The following is a 16,220-nucleotide window of genomic DNA, read 5'->3' on the forward strand; positions in this document are numbered from 1 at the left end:
GTCATCTGAGGAGCGGTGGTAGCTTAGTTTCTCCCTTTTTGGCATAAAAAAGAAAGAAAAAAGAAATGCAGTACAGGTAACTATTGTTCTGTTAGAGAATAGATTTATGGTACAATCAATGATAAAATATTATTCTATAATAAGCTATATTAATATATATAAGTATTAAGACTGTGAGGTGCACAACTAAGACAAGAATTTACTAAGGGCATGTTTCCATGCAGTGCTGTGTTAAGTTCTTAGATATTCTTCAGAGCTGATTGCAAAAATACCACAAGAAATATTTTCATATTTTATGCATTTAGAATTTATAGTAACAGTGACCCTCTTGAGGTAACCCTCAAAATCCCCCACCAACCATTTAATTTTGTTAGTAATTAAGATAAATGGTGGAAATAAATGTAAAATATCCCAGCAGATGTGCCTAACATACATTAAAAATATTAATGTGGGTAATCTGAGTAAAAATAAGTTTGCCCTCACTTCACTGAAAGCTTGACTATAACACGCTAGTATGCATGATTGTAACACTACCATAAATGTACCTTAAATGTAACTTTACATCCTATAAAAAATATTCTACGGAAATACGTAACCTGGTAATACCAGTTTAGACTATATATTCCGTTACCGGCAAGGGGCGCTCTACTACCAAAACTGCTCAGCTGAATAACTGTACAATTCCGAGTTTAGTCAAGGTACCAGAAGGAAAGACAAACACCGGAAGTTTTGCGACCAACCCTTCAAAAAGTAAAAAGTAAAAAAAAAATAAAAAAAAAAATAAAATAAAAAATAAATAACAACAACAACAACAATAATAATTGTTGTTATTATTATTATTATTATTAAATATGTGTGTGTGTGTGTGTGTGTGTGTGTGTGTGTGTGTTTTATATGGCACATATATTTATGTATATTTTATTGTACTCACTTCAGCTGAGTTTCAGTTGGATTACAGAATGGATTTGTTTGTTTCACTTTAGTTTTAATTGTTTTAAAATATTAAGTTTAGTTTTGTTTTCAGCATTGTTTTAGATATTATTATTATTATTATTATTAACATTAATATTATTAAGGAGTAGTAGTAGTATTTTAGTGTGAAATTTTAAGTTCGAAATAGGTATTACATCTTAACTCACAACAGTTTGTGAAGGCAATTGCCCAATTTCACTAATTCAGATGAAATATTTTTGTATTTTTATTTTAGTTTAGTTAGTCTTGCAAGTACACAGTATCGTTTCAGTTTTTTTTTTATGTGTACCTTACTTATTTCTATTTCAGTTCACTGCAATGTTTTATTACACGTAGTTTTAATTTTTAGGTGACACAGTTCAACAGTTGCTACGCGCAGGCAGTCAGACCTTTATCTTGAAAAGATGTACCGGAAACGTGGATGTACTAGGGCTCAACTGACAGTATTTTGTGTCGTGTCTGAAAGGACTGTGAAGTCTTGCAGCGGTTCAGACTTGAGGAGTGACAACTTAGGATGGCCAGCGTTCCTCTTCATCTGTCTGCTCTTCGCTCTTCCCGGTCGTTGTGTGGACGGAGGCAACAGCTGTGGCTCTGAGCTCACACACGGCTGATACGTTTTCACCGCCGGGTCGGACCCAACCGCCAACCGCTGCCAGGGCATACTGGATATTCAAGGACATTTTGACGTTACCATAGCTACTTTGGCCTTTCTGTCGATTGAGGAAACCCAGCGTGTGCTCCATCTGGCGCAATGATGTGGCCAGATTTTGTAAACACGGGCAGAAACGGCGGTTGATGGTATCATGTAAATTAACACACCCTGCTGAGCCGAGCCGATGATGTTTCTCTCAGCGTCATCTTTACATGTCGTACCCGCACCCCTTCTTCCTCTGCTGAAGGGCCAAACAAACGGCGACGTAAAGGATATCAGTGGCTGACTTTCCATGCATTCATCCCAATTATGGCATCGTTTTCAGACCTCAGCAAGTCGTGCTGAAAGAATACGGCGTTGCTGGTGAAAGCGTTGACCCCAAAACGCAGAGAAAGACCGATGAACTTTGATTTGCTGAGTGCTGCTGGAGTGTGCTGAAGCCAGAGGTGCATCGCTCTCGGTGTGCATCAGGTCCAGGTATGTGATGAGCATTGCAAGCCATCAATTTGTCATTACCGTGCTGCCATGTTGCTAGGTAACTAACTGACGGTGGGTTTACTCCAGTTCAAATTTGATCATCCCCTTCTTCCAGAGATGCAACGTCACGTTTAGTAAATCTCATTTTACAAGGTTATTAACACTGTGTTGCTGTCATAACTCGCCGTTAAATGTGTTTACACTAACTTTGTCTTCCTGCTTTGGCTTGAAGAGGTGCAGCATATTTTCTGCTCTGCTGCTGTCACACAGGCATGCTTGTTAAAACTGATGAAATGTTCCTGTTTCTATAATGAATGTAAGTTGATCTGATGTTATTATACACTGCAGATAACAACATATTAAAATAGAAATCACTGGAATCAGAGGTGGATTTCCGGGCTTCATGTTCTTGCTCTTTTGGTGCACTTAGTTTGCAGTGACACCCAGATGTGAGAATTTATTGAAGACCCTTTTGCAAATTACAGCATGTTTGACTATCCATGGTTCCCCATTTAGATTGCAGTAAGTTTTTTTTGTATTTAACTAAAAAACCTGCAGCCCACAAGCTTGTTTTTGTATCCCTTAGGCCCATTTCTGTCTCAATATGACTTTATGAGTTTCACCATCAAGAGTCACTCCACTTGACTCAGCAGGGCCTGGGTGAGTCATTGAGGCAGTGCTGACTAGGAGGCTGTGGCGTCTGTTGTCCAGATGATGGCTCTTCTATGAGGACAGGAGCTCCTACATTGTGACCCCTTCTTTGTTTCCATCATCTCAGTATATCTTTGAATTAGTATTGCAATCTGAGTCTGCTTTTCATTTCTCGCGCCCCGAGCCTCATCCTTATAAGAACAAGTTCCAGCCTGCATTTTTTTGGAGTATGATGGGTGAGACAGAAATAAAGGAGGCACATTCCGAGATAGATTATTGTGTTGTTTCTGGGCCTGAAAGATATTGTACTAATATGCACACAGGGTGTAATCTCTCTTTGACATGTTGAAACTTGTGTCCTACCTCCTTGAAGCCATAACGGCTGCAAAGGTTGTGTAACACTCAGTATCATCAGATGCTCTGTGATCTTATAGATTTCAGTGGATTTGTCATTTTTGAAGTAACATGAAAACAGGATTTAGAGTGGTGCAGTTCACAGCAATTGCAGTTTGCAAAAAACAGATTGCACGCATTTTTTCCTGAGCTTGTCCTTTAAGTCAGTCTGTGCTTTTTTTGTTCTCTTCTGAGTCACTTTTGGTTTAGACTTGTGGACAGACTCATTACTTACGGTATGTTCCTCATTTTTGATCTGACACACACACACACACACACACACACACACACATACAGCTGCCTTTGTTGCTGATTGTAACAGTTACCACATAAAAGCTGTTGGGAGTAGCAGGATATTTTCTCATGCCATTCATTTGTGTCACGAGGAACTTCACCATAAATACACTTTGCTGATGTTGCTGCCAGTTCTTCATCACTGAAGGGCTGACTGCATCACTGATGACCCAGAATGTAAATCTTCCTCATGTTACTGCACACCTCCCCCCTCACCAGTCATACCTGTTATGACCTTAAAGACGATGTGGAGGTGTTTCTGATGTAAACATGGCGGTTCCTCAAGGCACTTGCCTAACAAGTTTTCTGATGGGGGTTATCCTTCCCTCTCTCAACAGACACACATAAAATACACGTGTGGTACATGTGGACAATGCAAATTTGAGGAGAAACCTATCCTGACTGGCTCCTTCACCTGTGCAATATAATGCAGTCCAATACAACAACTGAATTCTTCTCTTGTGGAGCTTATAATTTTTTAAAATTTTTTTACACTGTGCTTTTTATTGAGCTCATAGTGGGTGGTGGGTTGATTATTCTTTCCATGATATATTCTGACTGTGTGACTACTTTTAAAACATAATGTATTTGTTATGATCCATTAATCAGTTTAGTTAGACTCAACTACATATGTTAGCATGTCAGCTGGGGGTACCGGATGGATTGTATCTGTCTGCAACTGCTCATGTTCAGCCATCCTCAACAAAACTCAAGAAGAAGCCTAGCTTAGAACATAAACACAATATACTTGCTGATGTCTGTTACTTGTCACCATCCAGTTGGTTTAGCCATACAAAATTGTTACGGCTGATCATAATGTTGAGATTTGGGCTTTAAATGTCCAATTATCTACTTTTCTACATTGGTTCATAATCTTTAAAGAGAGAATTGTCATGCATCTAAGAATGGATATTCCCCTCACCCACTGTATCTTATATTCTGTCCTGCTTTATATATGTAAATTAGTACTGCCATTTAAAACTTTAATTATCATTATACCTGTGTTTGATTACTGCCCTTTGAAAAGTACACTAAATACTGTCCAGCATCAGTGTTAAAAGCAGACTCCCCTACAGGTGCAGCTTGATATGTGGGTTTGTTTTGCATCAGGGAAAACACTGACATTGCGAAGGACATGATGCCATTTTGAAATGTTAAGAGGTTTTCACTTCAGTGTGTGTATCAGAACATTCCCCCCACATGTTAACAATAACCTGATAATACTGATAACCATGATCCTATAATTGTATGAAATGTTTATACTGTTTCATATCTAATCAGTAATAAACATGTAGTTAAGTTGATACCTCTCTGACCGTGTTAATCAAAACTGAACATTATCAACTTTGTTTGTGGCAGAGCTGTTGTATTAGATCACATTAGACTGTATTGAAGTTTTCATGGTGAAGTGGCCAGTGAGTGTGTTTCTTTTTGTCTTTCTCTTTGTCATTTAAGATTAATAATAATAATTAAGATATGTTTATTTCTACATTCAACATTGTAACTGAGTAAATTAAAGTAACTGTAAAAGACTATTCACAGTATTTAATATAGTTTGTTCAAGTATTGATAGGTCTGCTTTGGGCTCATGTCTAGTCCAGCCTAATTAGCTGAGCTCTCAGATGTAATTGACATCACTTGTGTGCTCAGTGACGGTGTGTGAGTGCGTGAAGCTAGAGCGACTCAAAATGTTCGAAGAGGAAGTGGACTGTACTTTTTGTAAAATCACATGGTCAAAAAGCAAGCCTTTTATTTTGTGTAAGCTAAAGTAAAATTTGGCTTATTGCTCACTTTCTGATTAAAATGGCATTTGTATTATCATCACTGTTCTTAGTCAGATCAGATTAAAACAACGCAAAGTACTACACAGACTTCTTGCTGCGATGTATATTTGACATGATTTATTGTCGTTCTTGCCATTAGAACAGGTAATTGCCTCAAGCAAGTTCTGCAGCATTGCAGACATGCAGAAAGGTGCATATAGAACTATCGCATGTAAAGTCTTGGAAGAGAGCTGACAGGCACTCACTAATTTCACATTAGTCCTAACCCTCATCCTCAACAAATATAATAAAAAATGAGTATATTTGCAAGTCTGTCAGTGCAGACTTCATGGCTGGGCCCTGCTGCTGGATTGTTTTAACTCGACAACATATCTAATCACTCTAATCTTATTGGCAGTACTTTCTGTTTTTTAATTTTTAGCTCCTCTTAAAGGTCTAACTCAAAATTGTTTTACACTAGGCTTTTATAATGTTTTATAATGTTTCTTAAGGCAAATACAGGAATATTTGCCTATATTGTTGTTATTTTGAGTGCATTTAAACATACTACTATATGACCTACATAGGCAAACAAGACAATCAGCAAGAAGCCTGGCTTGGTGATTATTCTGTAAGACACTACATCAGAAGAGGAACCTTAGGTTCTAAAACTTATATGATACATTCAAAGTGAGACAGTACATTAGTAAAAGCTAAATGACAAAATGTATTTTGTGTTTTATTTTTATTTTTGATGATATATTTTGTAGTAATGGTGGTGGAAGCACTACTGCTTGCATGTAAGAGTTAGTTAAACTGGTTGAAACTAGTTTGAAACGTGGGTCTCATTCCATGAAGACTTTTTTAGTAACTAAGTAATTTTTACAGATTTCAAATATTAATTTAGTATAAATATTGTATGAGTTATGTCCTGGAAAATTAGAAATGTAGCTTAAGATTTCAAATTTGAAAAAACATTGAACACAGTCAGGATATGAAGTTGTCTGAGTTTAGTGTTGTTTTCCGAGGAAAACCGTACATGGACTTTAACACATTTGTCTGGTTTTGATCAGTAATGTTAATTCTGTGGCAAAGCATTTTTTAGTGATACCTTACCTTAATGCATCTACAGTAAGCCAAGGAATCTTAGAGGAAGACAGTAGTTGAGAGGCTGAAACCTGACAGCTCTTGAACTCTCAGGTGTCTCTCTTGAATCTAATACAGCAGACAAACATGGTGTCACAGAATGAGGAATGACTGGAGTTGATAATGAATCAGTCCATTGTCTGTACAGTTGTGATCTTTAGATGTGGCTGGTGAAGGTTTTTTGATCTGTGTTCACCAGTTGTATTTGCTGAATTTAAGCAGCTATGATGCTCTTTTTAAGGCAACACAAAAAGCATAGTGGAGACGTCGCAATAACCCTTTTAAATAAACAAGCCAATAATTTCTGAAAGCATTTAGATACTATGCTAATGTTTGCTGTCTCGTGTCACACAGGTCCCTTTCCCTAAGACTGAAATTACCCATCACTCCACTAATGTTATACAGTTACAGGAGTGCCTGACAACCTCCTGACCATCAAAATGCTGTGAGAATATGTAAATATATGCTGTATGTCTGAGTGACTGTGGAGTGGAAAATTCCTGACAGAGAAGCCTGTAGCTTGTGTGTTCTCCGTCCCAGCCTTGTTTGAGTATTCATAGCACTGCGTGGAATCTTTGTGAGGGAGTGTGTGTGTGTGTTTTGTTTTTTTTTTGTATTCGTACACGTGACAGGTCTTCTGTTCTCCTACCTCAGCCCTCAGTTTGCTTATAATTGTCTCACAACATAAGTCAATAATCATAGAGCTAATAAAAATACAGATGGCAAACAAATGTACAGCCATTGAGCAATAACATTTCAGTTGAGGAAGCAAGACAAGACTCACACTTCCTGTCAGTTAAAATTTGAATGACGTCTGCTGCTGCTGCTCACCACATCTTTTGGTTCAATGTCTGTACTCTTTGAGCTGCTTATCAGATGAGATTGCTTGTACAGGAAGAGCAGAGAAACATCAGGTACAAACACTGTAAAATGAACGACACAAGGCTTTGTTAGGACACTTAACTGTGGCTTCAACTGTTGTAACATGTTGCACCATAAGATATAGCCTAATCATAAATTAATTTGCCTGTTTGTTTTGTAATTTTCTTAATAATGTTGCTCCATTTCTGTTGAATTGGTAAAAACCTGTAGAACTCTTTTGTAATATTGGTTTGTGTAACTTCTCCATAACGTTTAAAGGACCAATGTGTAGTTTTTAATGGCATCAAGTGATAAAGTTGTAGATTGCACCTAACTGAATACCATTCGCCTACAGTGGTCTTGAAAAACATGAAAGTCCCTAAAAGGGTTGGGCAATATGTTAAAATTTTCCCACCGACCAACCTGGGAGACGTGCGAGAAGTATTGTTTTAGCACTGATATAGGAAAAAAAAACAAATGACATCCAACCCTACCAATAAATAAAACAAAATAAACTCATGAAGTCAAGAAAGGAAATATTCTTACACTTATTTTCCTTATTAAACAAACAAAAAAAACCTTCTGAATTCAAGTTTTTTTACACACTTATCATTGCCCTGTTATGTCATTGTAAAGCACAACTAAGATAAAACTCACCACAACTTTATTACTCTTTACACTATTCCAAAAATTACCAACCCTGGTTTGGTAAAAAAAAAAATCCTTAATTCACTGAGTTAGATGTGAAAATATTCTGGCTGTACGGGTTGTTTTCTTCTCATTTGTCCTCTGGCCCAGTGGGTGTGTACTGTGCAGCTGAATGACAGTGCATCGCTGGATGATGGATCCAGCCAGTTGCTGAAATATCTGCCCAATTGCACAACCCTAAGTCTCCTATCTAGAACCAATGTTTGGTCTGTCCATTCTGGGCTACTGTAGAAACATGGAGATTCAACAGCCCCTGTGGAAGAGGACCTGTCACCTTTGCTGATATAAACAGGTGGTATAGTATTGGTTCTTTACTCAGACCAGACTGTGGACTATTATAGTGGACTATGTTTGGAGGACTATTAGACGTTGATCTCCCGTGTCTTGTATCCCAGTCACCATACACAACACACGCAATCACTGTCACTCCCACCCAAGATAGAGGTAGCAGTATAATCATTAAGACAAGCTGATAAGATGCAGTGGGATAGTGACAGAGATGGGGCAGCTGCACAGCTGTTAAACAATGAATAAATAACTTTCTTCCTTTTTATATTGGGTTGCTTACTAATTTTATTCTCGTCTGTCTACAAAGTAAACAAGCTCGAACCCCATAATCTCTCTAGGGCTCATTTCTCACAGTTGGTGAATTGTTCATATGGTGGCATTAGCCAGTTTCCTGTGATTGCTTTGTGAGGATATTAGAAAAGTCAATTTATTCTACAGCTTGGCATGTAATGTGGGAATGCAGCCTGTTAAATGAGCTTACAGAAAGATACTGATGGTATTAAACTTGAGGCCCTTGAGGTTATCTTGGACTGTATAGTTAAAATTATTCTTCCCATAGCTGATAACTCCTGGGTACAAAGACTTGTGTCATGTTGGCATCATTTCTTTGACAGTCAATTGAGAGTGATTTTTATGCACTCTGACAACACCCAAGGGGATTTTAACAAGTTATGGGTGCATTTTCTATTAGGAACTCATAACACCACACTGAAATTAAATATTTAATCATCAACAAAGCAGCTTTATAAAATATCCATTGGTCTTTTTTTATTGTCTGTCAGAGGACATGACTGTTGGTTGGTTGGTTCACAGTGCTAGAGGAGGAAGTGGCAATAGGTAAATGTCCCAACACTTGTTCAAGGTTTATTTGTCAGATAAGTGGAATTCTTTGTTACTGTGACAGACTGGTTGTAAGGATTTTGCATGAGCGTTTTGTCCTGAAATACATACAGTCAGGAAGGATGACAATATATGTGGCTGTTTTTAGGCTGGAATTTTCCATTCAAATGAACTGTGTGGGTTTCCAGTACTCAGCTGAAACATCATCATGGTCAGTCTGATGTCTGCTTTGGAACTGGATAATGATGATGGATAGATGAGGAACATTACTGTTTATTGACTGTTATGCACACACAAGGGCCTAAATACTGCACAGCACCAGGATCCAGGTCTTTTTGGAAACAGCAAATTAAAATGTTAACAGGGAGCCCACAAATGTCAGTTAGTAATATAGAATTTAGCAATATTTAAAGATAGTAGAATAAATAGGGTTTTTCAGCTGCTGTTTGAAAGTGCACCAGAAAGATAGTTGGGTGTAATTCTCAGGACGTCAAATACTAATGTTCTGGGTTGGTAAAGCATCTCGAGCACAGCAAAATGATGAGAAAAGAAGAAAGTATGGGTGGAGTCTGTGCATTATTTTTTGGGAAAATCTTGCATAGTTTGCCTTCAAGCATATAATATAAGTTTAAGAAGTTGAACCTAATGGGGCATTTGTTCATAATACTTATTTTTGGGACACTGTTCTATATTTGAAATGTGTCACCGCATGAATTGTTATTTGCCATTTCATGAGTAATGACAGTATGGAAAAAAAGCTGTCTTTGAAGTTTGAAGGATTTTTGCACTGATGCGTTTTCAGATATTCTGTAAGTCATATCTTCCAATATCCTGTTGATTTTTTTTTTCTTCCATTGCATATGGTAGCAGAGAGCTACAAGTTTATTGATCTGCATGTGCATCCATGTCACAGTTTAACTTGCTGTCATAACTCAAAATAATTGACACACATAAGTAATGTCTCACAGAAGTATGACACATAAGAAGTGACAATATACAAAAACAAATATACAAAACAAATCTAACAATAGACAAAATACATTGTGCAACATGTCGAGTTACAAGCGATCACAGTTCTGACTATGTAGCTTAGGTGTGAGAATAGAAGATAACATGCTGTAAAGATTATACAACTCTTTGTGGCAAGAAAGACAGTTGATAGTGCATCTTTAAAATCAAAACTTGATAGTCTAACAATGGCATAGCATAGCCAATGGCATGCTAAAAATAAAAGTTGAATTGTGACCTTGAAATCAAAAGACAAATCAAATTGTGGATCTGGAGAATCATGATGTCCCTATTTATTTCCCAATCTTATATTTAGAATGAATAATGAAAAACATTGATGGTGGTTTGTTGGCAGATTAGTTGGTGCTGTAAGACTTTTGTATCGCTTTAAGTGAATTGATGCAAAAGAAGTCTCAGGGCACCCCCAAAAAAGTTTAAACAATTTCACCAGTCATTCATTAGTATGGGTGCCATTTCCATCGTTTGGGCACCCATAGGGGTTTGAAGCAATCTTGAATAACCCCTTTTACAATTTACAATCTCCTCTTAAGGGAGTATAGGGACGCATTGCCAGCTGGCTGGTTATCTGAAGGTATAATTTTTCTTTTAATTCATCTTGAGCGGACAATCAGGCATCATGACAGCGTTTCTGATGAGCCTCCATCATGCAGCTGGGTGCCAGCCAAGCACTGAATGGAACATTGTGTTTTCTCTGCACCTCAAGCTCCACAGCCTCTGTCCTTCTTCCCCAACCCACCCTCCCACCTCAGCTCTCTTGAACAAAGCAGGTGATGCTAATGTTGGTGTGGAGCTGTTGACAGGGACAACAGGGGTACAACCTGTCCCCACCCATCCCTGATGAGCCAGCTGATGAATGCCACATCACTGCTAATGCTCCTACAGTTGTGTTGTGTTGGAAATGACACAAAGGTGATACGCTTTGTGCAGGCTGTGCCATATCCTTTTCCCTTTGGACACCATTTTTTTCTAGCAATGTGGGTGCACTCCAATGAGGAGCGGAGGTCTTTTTTTAGCAGTTGACCACCTTCATGTGGCCCTACTTGAGTTTCATTGTATGGTAGAGGGCTGAAGTCTGTTATGGTCATCTTGATGCAGGAAAGGTGGGGGCGTTTTTTTGTGGTGGTATTTATCAGGTTATGCAAGAGGTAAAGTCGAGGCACCCTCTTTACCAGGAAACTTCTTGGCTCTTGGCAGAAACATGCAACAATATCTGCTTCCAGATGATCTGGCTATGAATTAAAAATGCCGCTTGCATTACCCAATCATTGAAGTGCCAGGTTCTTCATGCCTAATTTTTCAATGTGTCTACATGAATTGTGTGGCTGTCGCTGACCATCAAAATCTACACATGTCTATTTCAGCTGTTTTACTTTTCATCCCTATTAGGAACAATTCATTGAAATATTATTGAAATCGCAATATGACCACGTGCAGTATCCAAATTGCAGAAGCTGCAATTTTTTGATAAAGGTAAAATGTATGAGAGCGGCTGTATAATGAAGTACTTCAGTGTTGCAGAGATGCCCTGACCCTGGCTACAAACATTGTTCTCCAGCTGTTATTGGTTCAAACCCCAACAAATGTCACATCATTATTATTTTAATTTTTTTTCAGTCAAAATGAAAATTCTGATGCAAAAATGCTCATTCCCATTAACTGTGACTCATATCACAATAATTGTTAAAATCATTGCAATATTTTTCTTACCATGCAGTCCTGTTCCCTACAGTTTTTACTTTGCATGAATTCCACTTGTTTTTCATGTCATTATGGACCGTATATGCCATTTCATATTTGTTTGTGTTTTGTTTTACCCCACCCCCAGCCCTCGCAGCACTCTCTGACTCACAGGGATCATGCAAAATGAAAGCGACAGCGCTGCTTCATGTCACTATACCCACGCTCCCCTTTCTTTTCCATTGGCTGCAGACACCTGATTTCTCTGAGGCTAAAAATAGACTCCTTCAGACCCTGACTCCCCCTCCTCACTACCCCCTCACCTCTCTCCCTTTTTTCCTCCCGGTTGGACAGGCTTTGATTGGGAAGTCTCTCTACCCATTCTTTGCTCCCATGTGCTAGACAAAGCCCCACGTCTCCATTCAGAGTGGCTTGTGTCTGTGTGAGAGAGATGTCAGAATCTTTTATGTTACGACTGATATAGAGATTTTCTAGTATTTATAGGCTGTGGCCCTGATAAGAAAATCCCAAGGTGAAAAAGCCTGGTTTTCCACAGAGCTGTAAACCTGACCTCAGAACCCATCGAAATGTTAGCCAAAGTCATAGGATCATGAGCATCTTTGAAAATGGCCTTTTATGGTCAGTATGAGAGACAGCTTCTGTCTTTGGTCACTGGATAGAGCACTTTTAGGAAGGCTGCATTATTCATGCTGCACAAGAGGGTCTGAGGTATTTCACCAAAGGGCAGCAGACGGTCTCAGCTTTTTATGAGAAGCTTTCTTATCATTGACAATTAATTTGCCTTGATGCATGGTGTCCTCTAAATGAACACAGGCCTTCTCATTGAACTGATGACTGTGCGATTCACATCTCTTTTTAAATCAGAAACTTGGTATAAAAGCAATAGCAGTGATAGATGGAGATTGTTGTGATAAGATCACAGTTGTTTTTCATCCTTCCTTTTATGACTGTATTGATCTGGAACTTTTCCAGTCAGTTAAACAAGAGGTTAGTTTTATTGTACTGTACATGTGTAAGGTTTATCTGCAATGACTGAACTGAAATCCCTCTGGATGCAAGCTGATTTACCAAAGCATTTAAAAACAGATTTTTTCTGTCTAATAAAAACGTTAAACACCATTTTAACATCCATCTCTTTTCTAGTTTCTCACTGTTCCTCTAATATACTTTTGGTCTGATGATTGCATATTTTTCTATTCCTCTGTCCCCAATTCACTTCACTTTTCACATCCATTTTTCTCTCTGCTACTAGAGCATGAGAAATTGGGGCACCAAGACCCATTTCTTCCCAAGGATTCAATAAAATTGAATATTGGTATTCTCCCGTGTTTCTGCACACTCTTCTGACTCACTGCTAGATTGTTGAAAAGGGAGCCATTAGTGGTCTACTAGGTTAATTTTAAACAGTATGAAGAGAACTTGTAGCATAATTGCACAGGGTATAGGGCTCCACGTGATGCAGGTAGTAGCAGGCTTGTCTTGACGTTATTTTTTAACCAAAGTGGTATATTAGTAGGAAACACAAAGTACTTTTAAAGCTGCATGTGAAGTCTGTGAAACCCACATGTAGCTCAGTATATCTAGGCCCGTTTCTTTGCCAATTTCTTTCACACCCACAACTGTTTATAGAGAATTGTCACATACATGCAGTTTATCACCAACCGTAGCATGTATTTTGGTTGACGATGTATTAGAATCAGTGGGTGTGGGCAGGCTGTTACTGAAGCCAGGAGACAGAAACCAGAGTGCAGTGGAAATGAGCCATGGTGAGGATGAACAGCGGCTGACTGACAAAAGTGAAAGTGGAGACAGAGGAAACAGGAGAAAGAAGTATCAGCCCCGGCAGCATCTGGTCTCTACTTTCCTCGTCACTCTGACTTCATCTTGGCAGCCAATAAGGAAAGGCCCCTCTGTGTCTCCATGGTAACCCCCTGTTCAAGCAATGATGGAGAGAATAAAGGGGCAGGAAAGGGAATACATTGTGGCCTCAGGCGAAACATTTTTCTTCACAAGTTTTGTAGAATATAATTCATTTCATTTCTCATCTTCAACATAGTTATTCACAAAAGTTGCATTCCCAGTTATCAGTGCTAATAAAGTTTTTTTAATGTGGGAAACTAAAAACAGACTCAATTGACAGGGTAAAGGGGTATCTGTTTACATTTACCCTCTGATTTTGTATGCTTCAGCTATATTTTTCAATTGCCACAGAACTGCCACCATTTTCTGAAATGTAAAATAAATATTAAGTAAATATCTTCAGACACCTTGACACAGTTTGCTTTATCTTTCACTTTGAGTAAAGATTTACTTTTAGCTTATAAATAATTTTTACCATCAGTATCCAGATTTTATTTTATTTTTTTTACTTAAAGGTCCAGTGTCTGAGATCTAGGGGGTTTGATGCACAGTTTGATGCAGTAGCCGAGTAGAATAATAAATGTAAGCTACTGAAAGTGAAAATATTGAAATGGACAGTGATTAAAATATAATTCCTGTATTTCATATCATGGTCAGGGGCTGCACAAAATGCATTTGAGGGCCACTATTGGCCTGCAGGTTGCAGTTTGAGAACCCCTGCCTAATGAGCCCTTTATATCTTCAGACGGTGCGGGTCCGGAGGCCACCATGTTGCACAGCCATGTCTACAGTAGCCCACAATCTACAGAGCAAATACTGGCTTAAGATATGGCCTTCTCATGTTTTTGAGAATTTCATGGCTGCAGTAGCTTGGAAGGGAAGAGTTGGGCAACATGTTTACAATCTGCAATCTCACCGATGCTACTAAATACCGCACACTGGTCCCTTAAAATTATGTTTGATTTTTTTTCTTTTTAGTTTTCATCTCAAATTCCTACTTGAGCTCCTTTTGAATTCTTGCAGTCTTGTTGATTGTCAGTTAAATCATTTGAATATCTGATACATGGGAACCTGCTTGTGTTCTGCCATAGACTAATATGTAGGCGTCGTCTCACTGTGATAACAAGTCTCAGCCACATCACTGTAGTATTTTATATAGTCAAAGCCACTTTGCACTATTGTGAGAGATTTCTAGTAGCAATGATACTGGAAATCCATTAGTTGTTACTCGTCCATGCCTTTGTGCCAAGCTTTTGTGCCGTCAGTGGTGAGCAAGCACTCAGAAATAGGCTCCACATTAGCATGATGACCTTGATTTGAATCAACATCTTGTTGCTACCAAACACTCATAGAGGGGCAGATGGAGATGTTTGAGAGAGATTGTCTAAATCTACAAAAGCATTTCCTGCCCGAGGGTCTGTAGGCTACATGAATTAGCTAATGGGATAGACAAAATGCTAGGCTAGGGATACTTTCCTTTTCTGTATCTGTCCGAGTTACATAAGACTACTCTGTGTGCAGTTGATTCAGGCTGTCTGAGCACTTGGAGAGAATGACAGCGAGGGGAGATCCTCATTTAACCTTGGCACGTAACTGATTAATCCAAGTGTAATTTGCATATAAGGTCATCTAATTCTGGATTTCAGACCGAATTGTGGCGTTGATTAGAGATAGAGTTGGTATGTAACAGGCCCGTTTTGGAAAATGGTGGGCTGATGAGCACCACTGAGGCATAAGAAAACAATGGCTCCACTTATTAAAGCAGCTTAAAGTACTCAGCAGTCACTGGGCACAAGATTTATTTATGTAGAGTTTTAATTACATTCTGAGAGGTATCTATTCTAAACTTTGCATATTTTCCACTGTTTCAAGCTTTAGATGTAGTGAGTAGTGAGTTTTTGTGCAGCTATTTTATGAGACTCACCATCCAACCATATATTTGAGATTAGTAAGAAACAACAAAAATAGCTAATCATTTTCTGGTGTTGCTATGTGTTTTTTTTGGAGTAAATGATTAGTTTTGACATGCTTTACATTTGCCTTTGCCATAAATTTAAAGAACAGTTTTCCTAATCCATATACTGGCTAAAACTCACAATTAGTGGGTGATTAACAATTTGTTTGGCTGGATTTTGTATCTCTTGCTCTGCAGTAATCTTCTTTGCAAACTTTTCCGCTGTGTCTATGTTCGGTGGTGGTTCTTGTTCATTCTCTCTGAGTAAGCGAGGCTCATTTTTAGTAGCAGTTCTACTGTAGGAGGAAGAGGACGAGGAGAAGGAGGAGGAACACAATGGAGGAGATGCTCACGGGGTGCCCAGTATTTTTAGCTTTTCCCTTGCACTGCGATGATGAGTAAAGAACAAGGGCAGGTTGTGCATCCCACCTCCTTAGCCTGTGGAGGAGCACGGTCCTGAGAGGCAGGAGGAGTGATGGCCTTGTTTTAAGGTGCATCATGGGAGCCTAATGTATTTACAATATGTGGCACAACATGATGCATCGCTGTTTATTGTGATTTTCTTTGTCCCCTGTGTTTTACATGATCATGACACTACGGTATAACTGATGCTAATGTCACTGCCAGTGACACT

General features: G+C 38.6%; 1 protein-coding gene across 1 annotated transcript in view; it reads left to right on the forward strand.

The window, feature by feature from the left end:
• The first annotated feature begins 1,404 nt into the window (after positions 1-1,404).
• LOC146320555 (membrane-associated phosphatidylinositol transfer protein 2-like) overlaps positions 1,405-16,220 on the forward strand; it is a 60,974-nt gene continuing 46,158 nt past the window's right edge. Inside the window, exon 1 of the mRNA XM_084728851.1 lies at positions 1,405-2,101. The gene's annotated coding sequence lies outside the window, so the exon portion shown is untranslated. The remainder of the gene's footprint in view (positions 2,102-16,220) is intronic.

The sequence above is a fragment of the Lutjanus erythropterus genome, chromosome 10 (genome assembly GCF_056507025.1).
Source record: "Lutjanus erythropterus isolate fLutEry1 chromosome 10, fLutEry1.hap2, whole genome shotgun sequence".
Lineage (NCBI taxonomy): Eukaryota > Metazoa > Chordata > Actinopteri > Lutjaniformes > Lutjanidae > Lutjanus > Lutjanus erythropterus.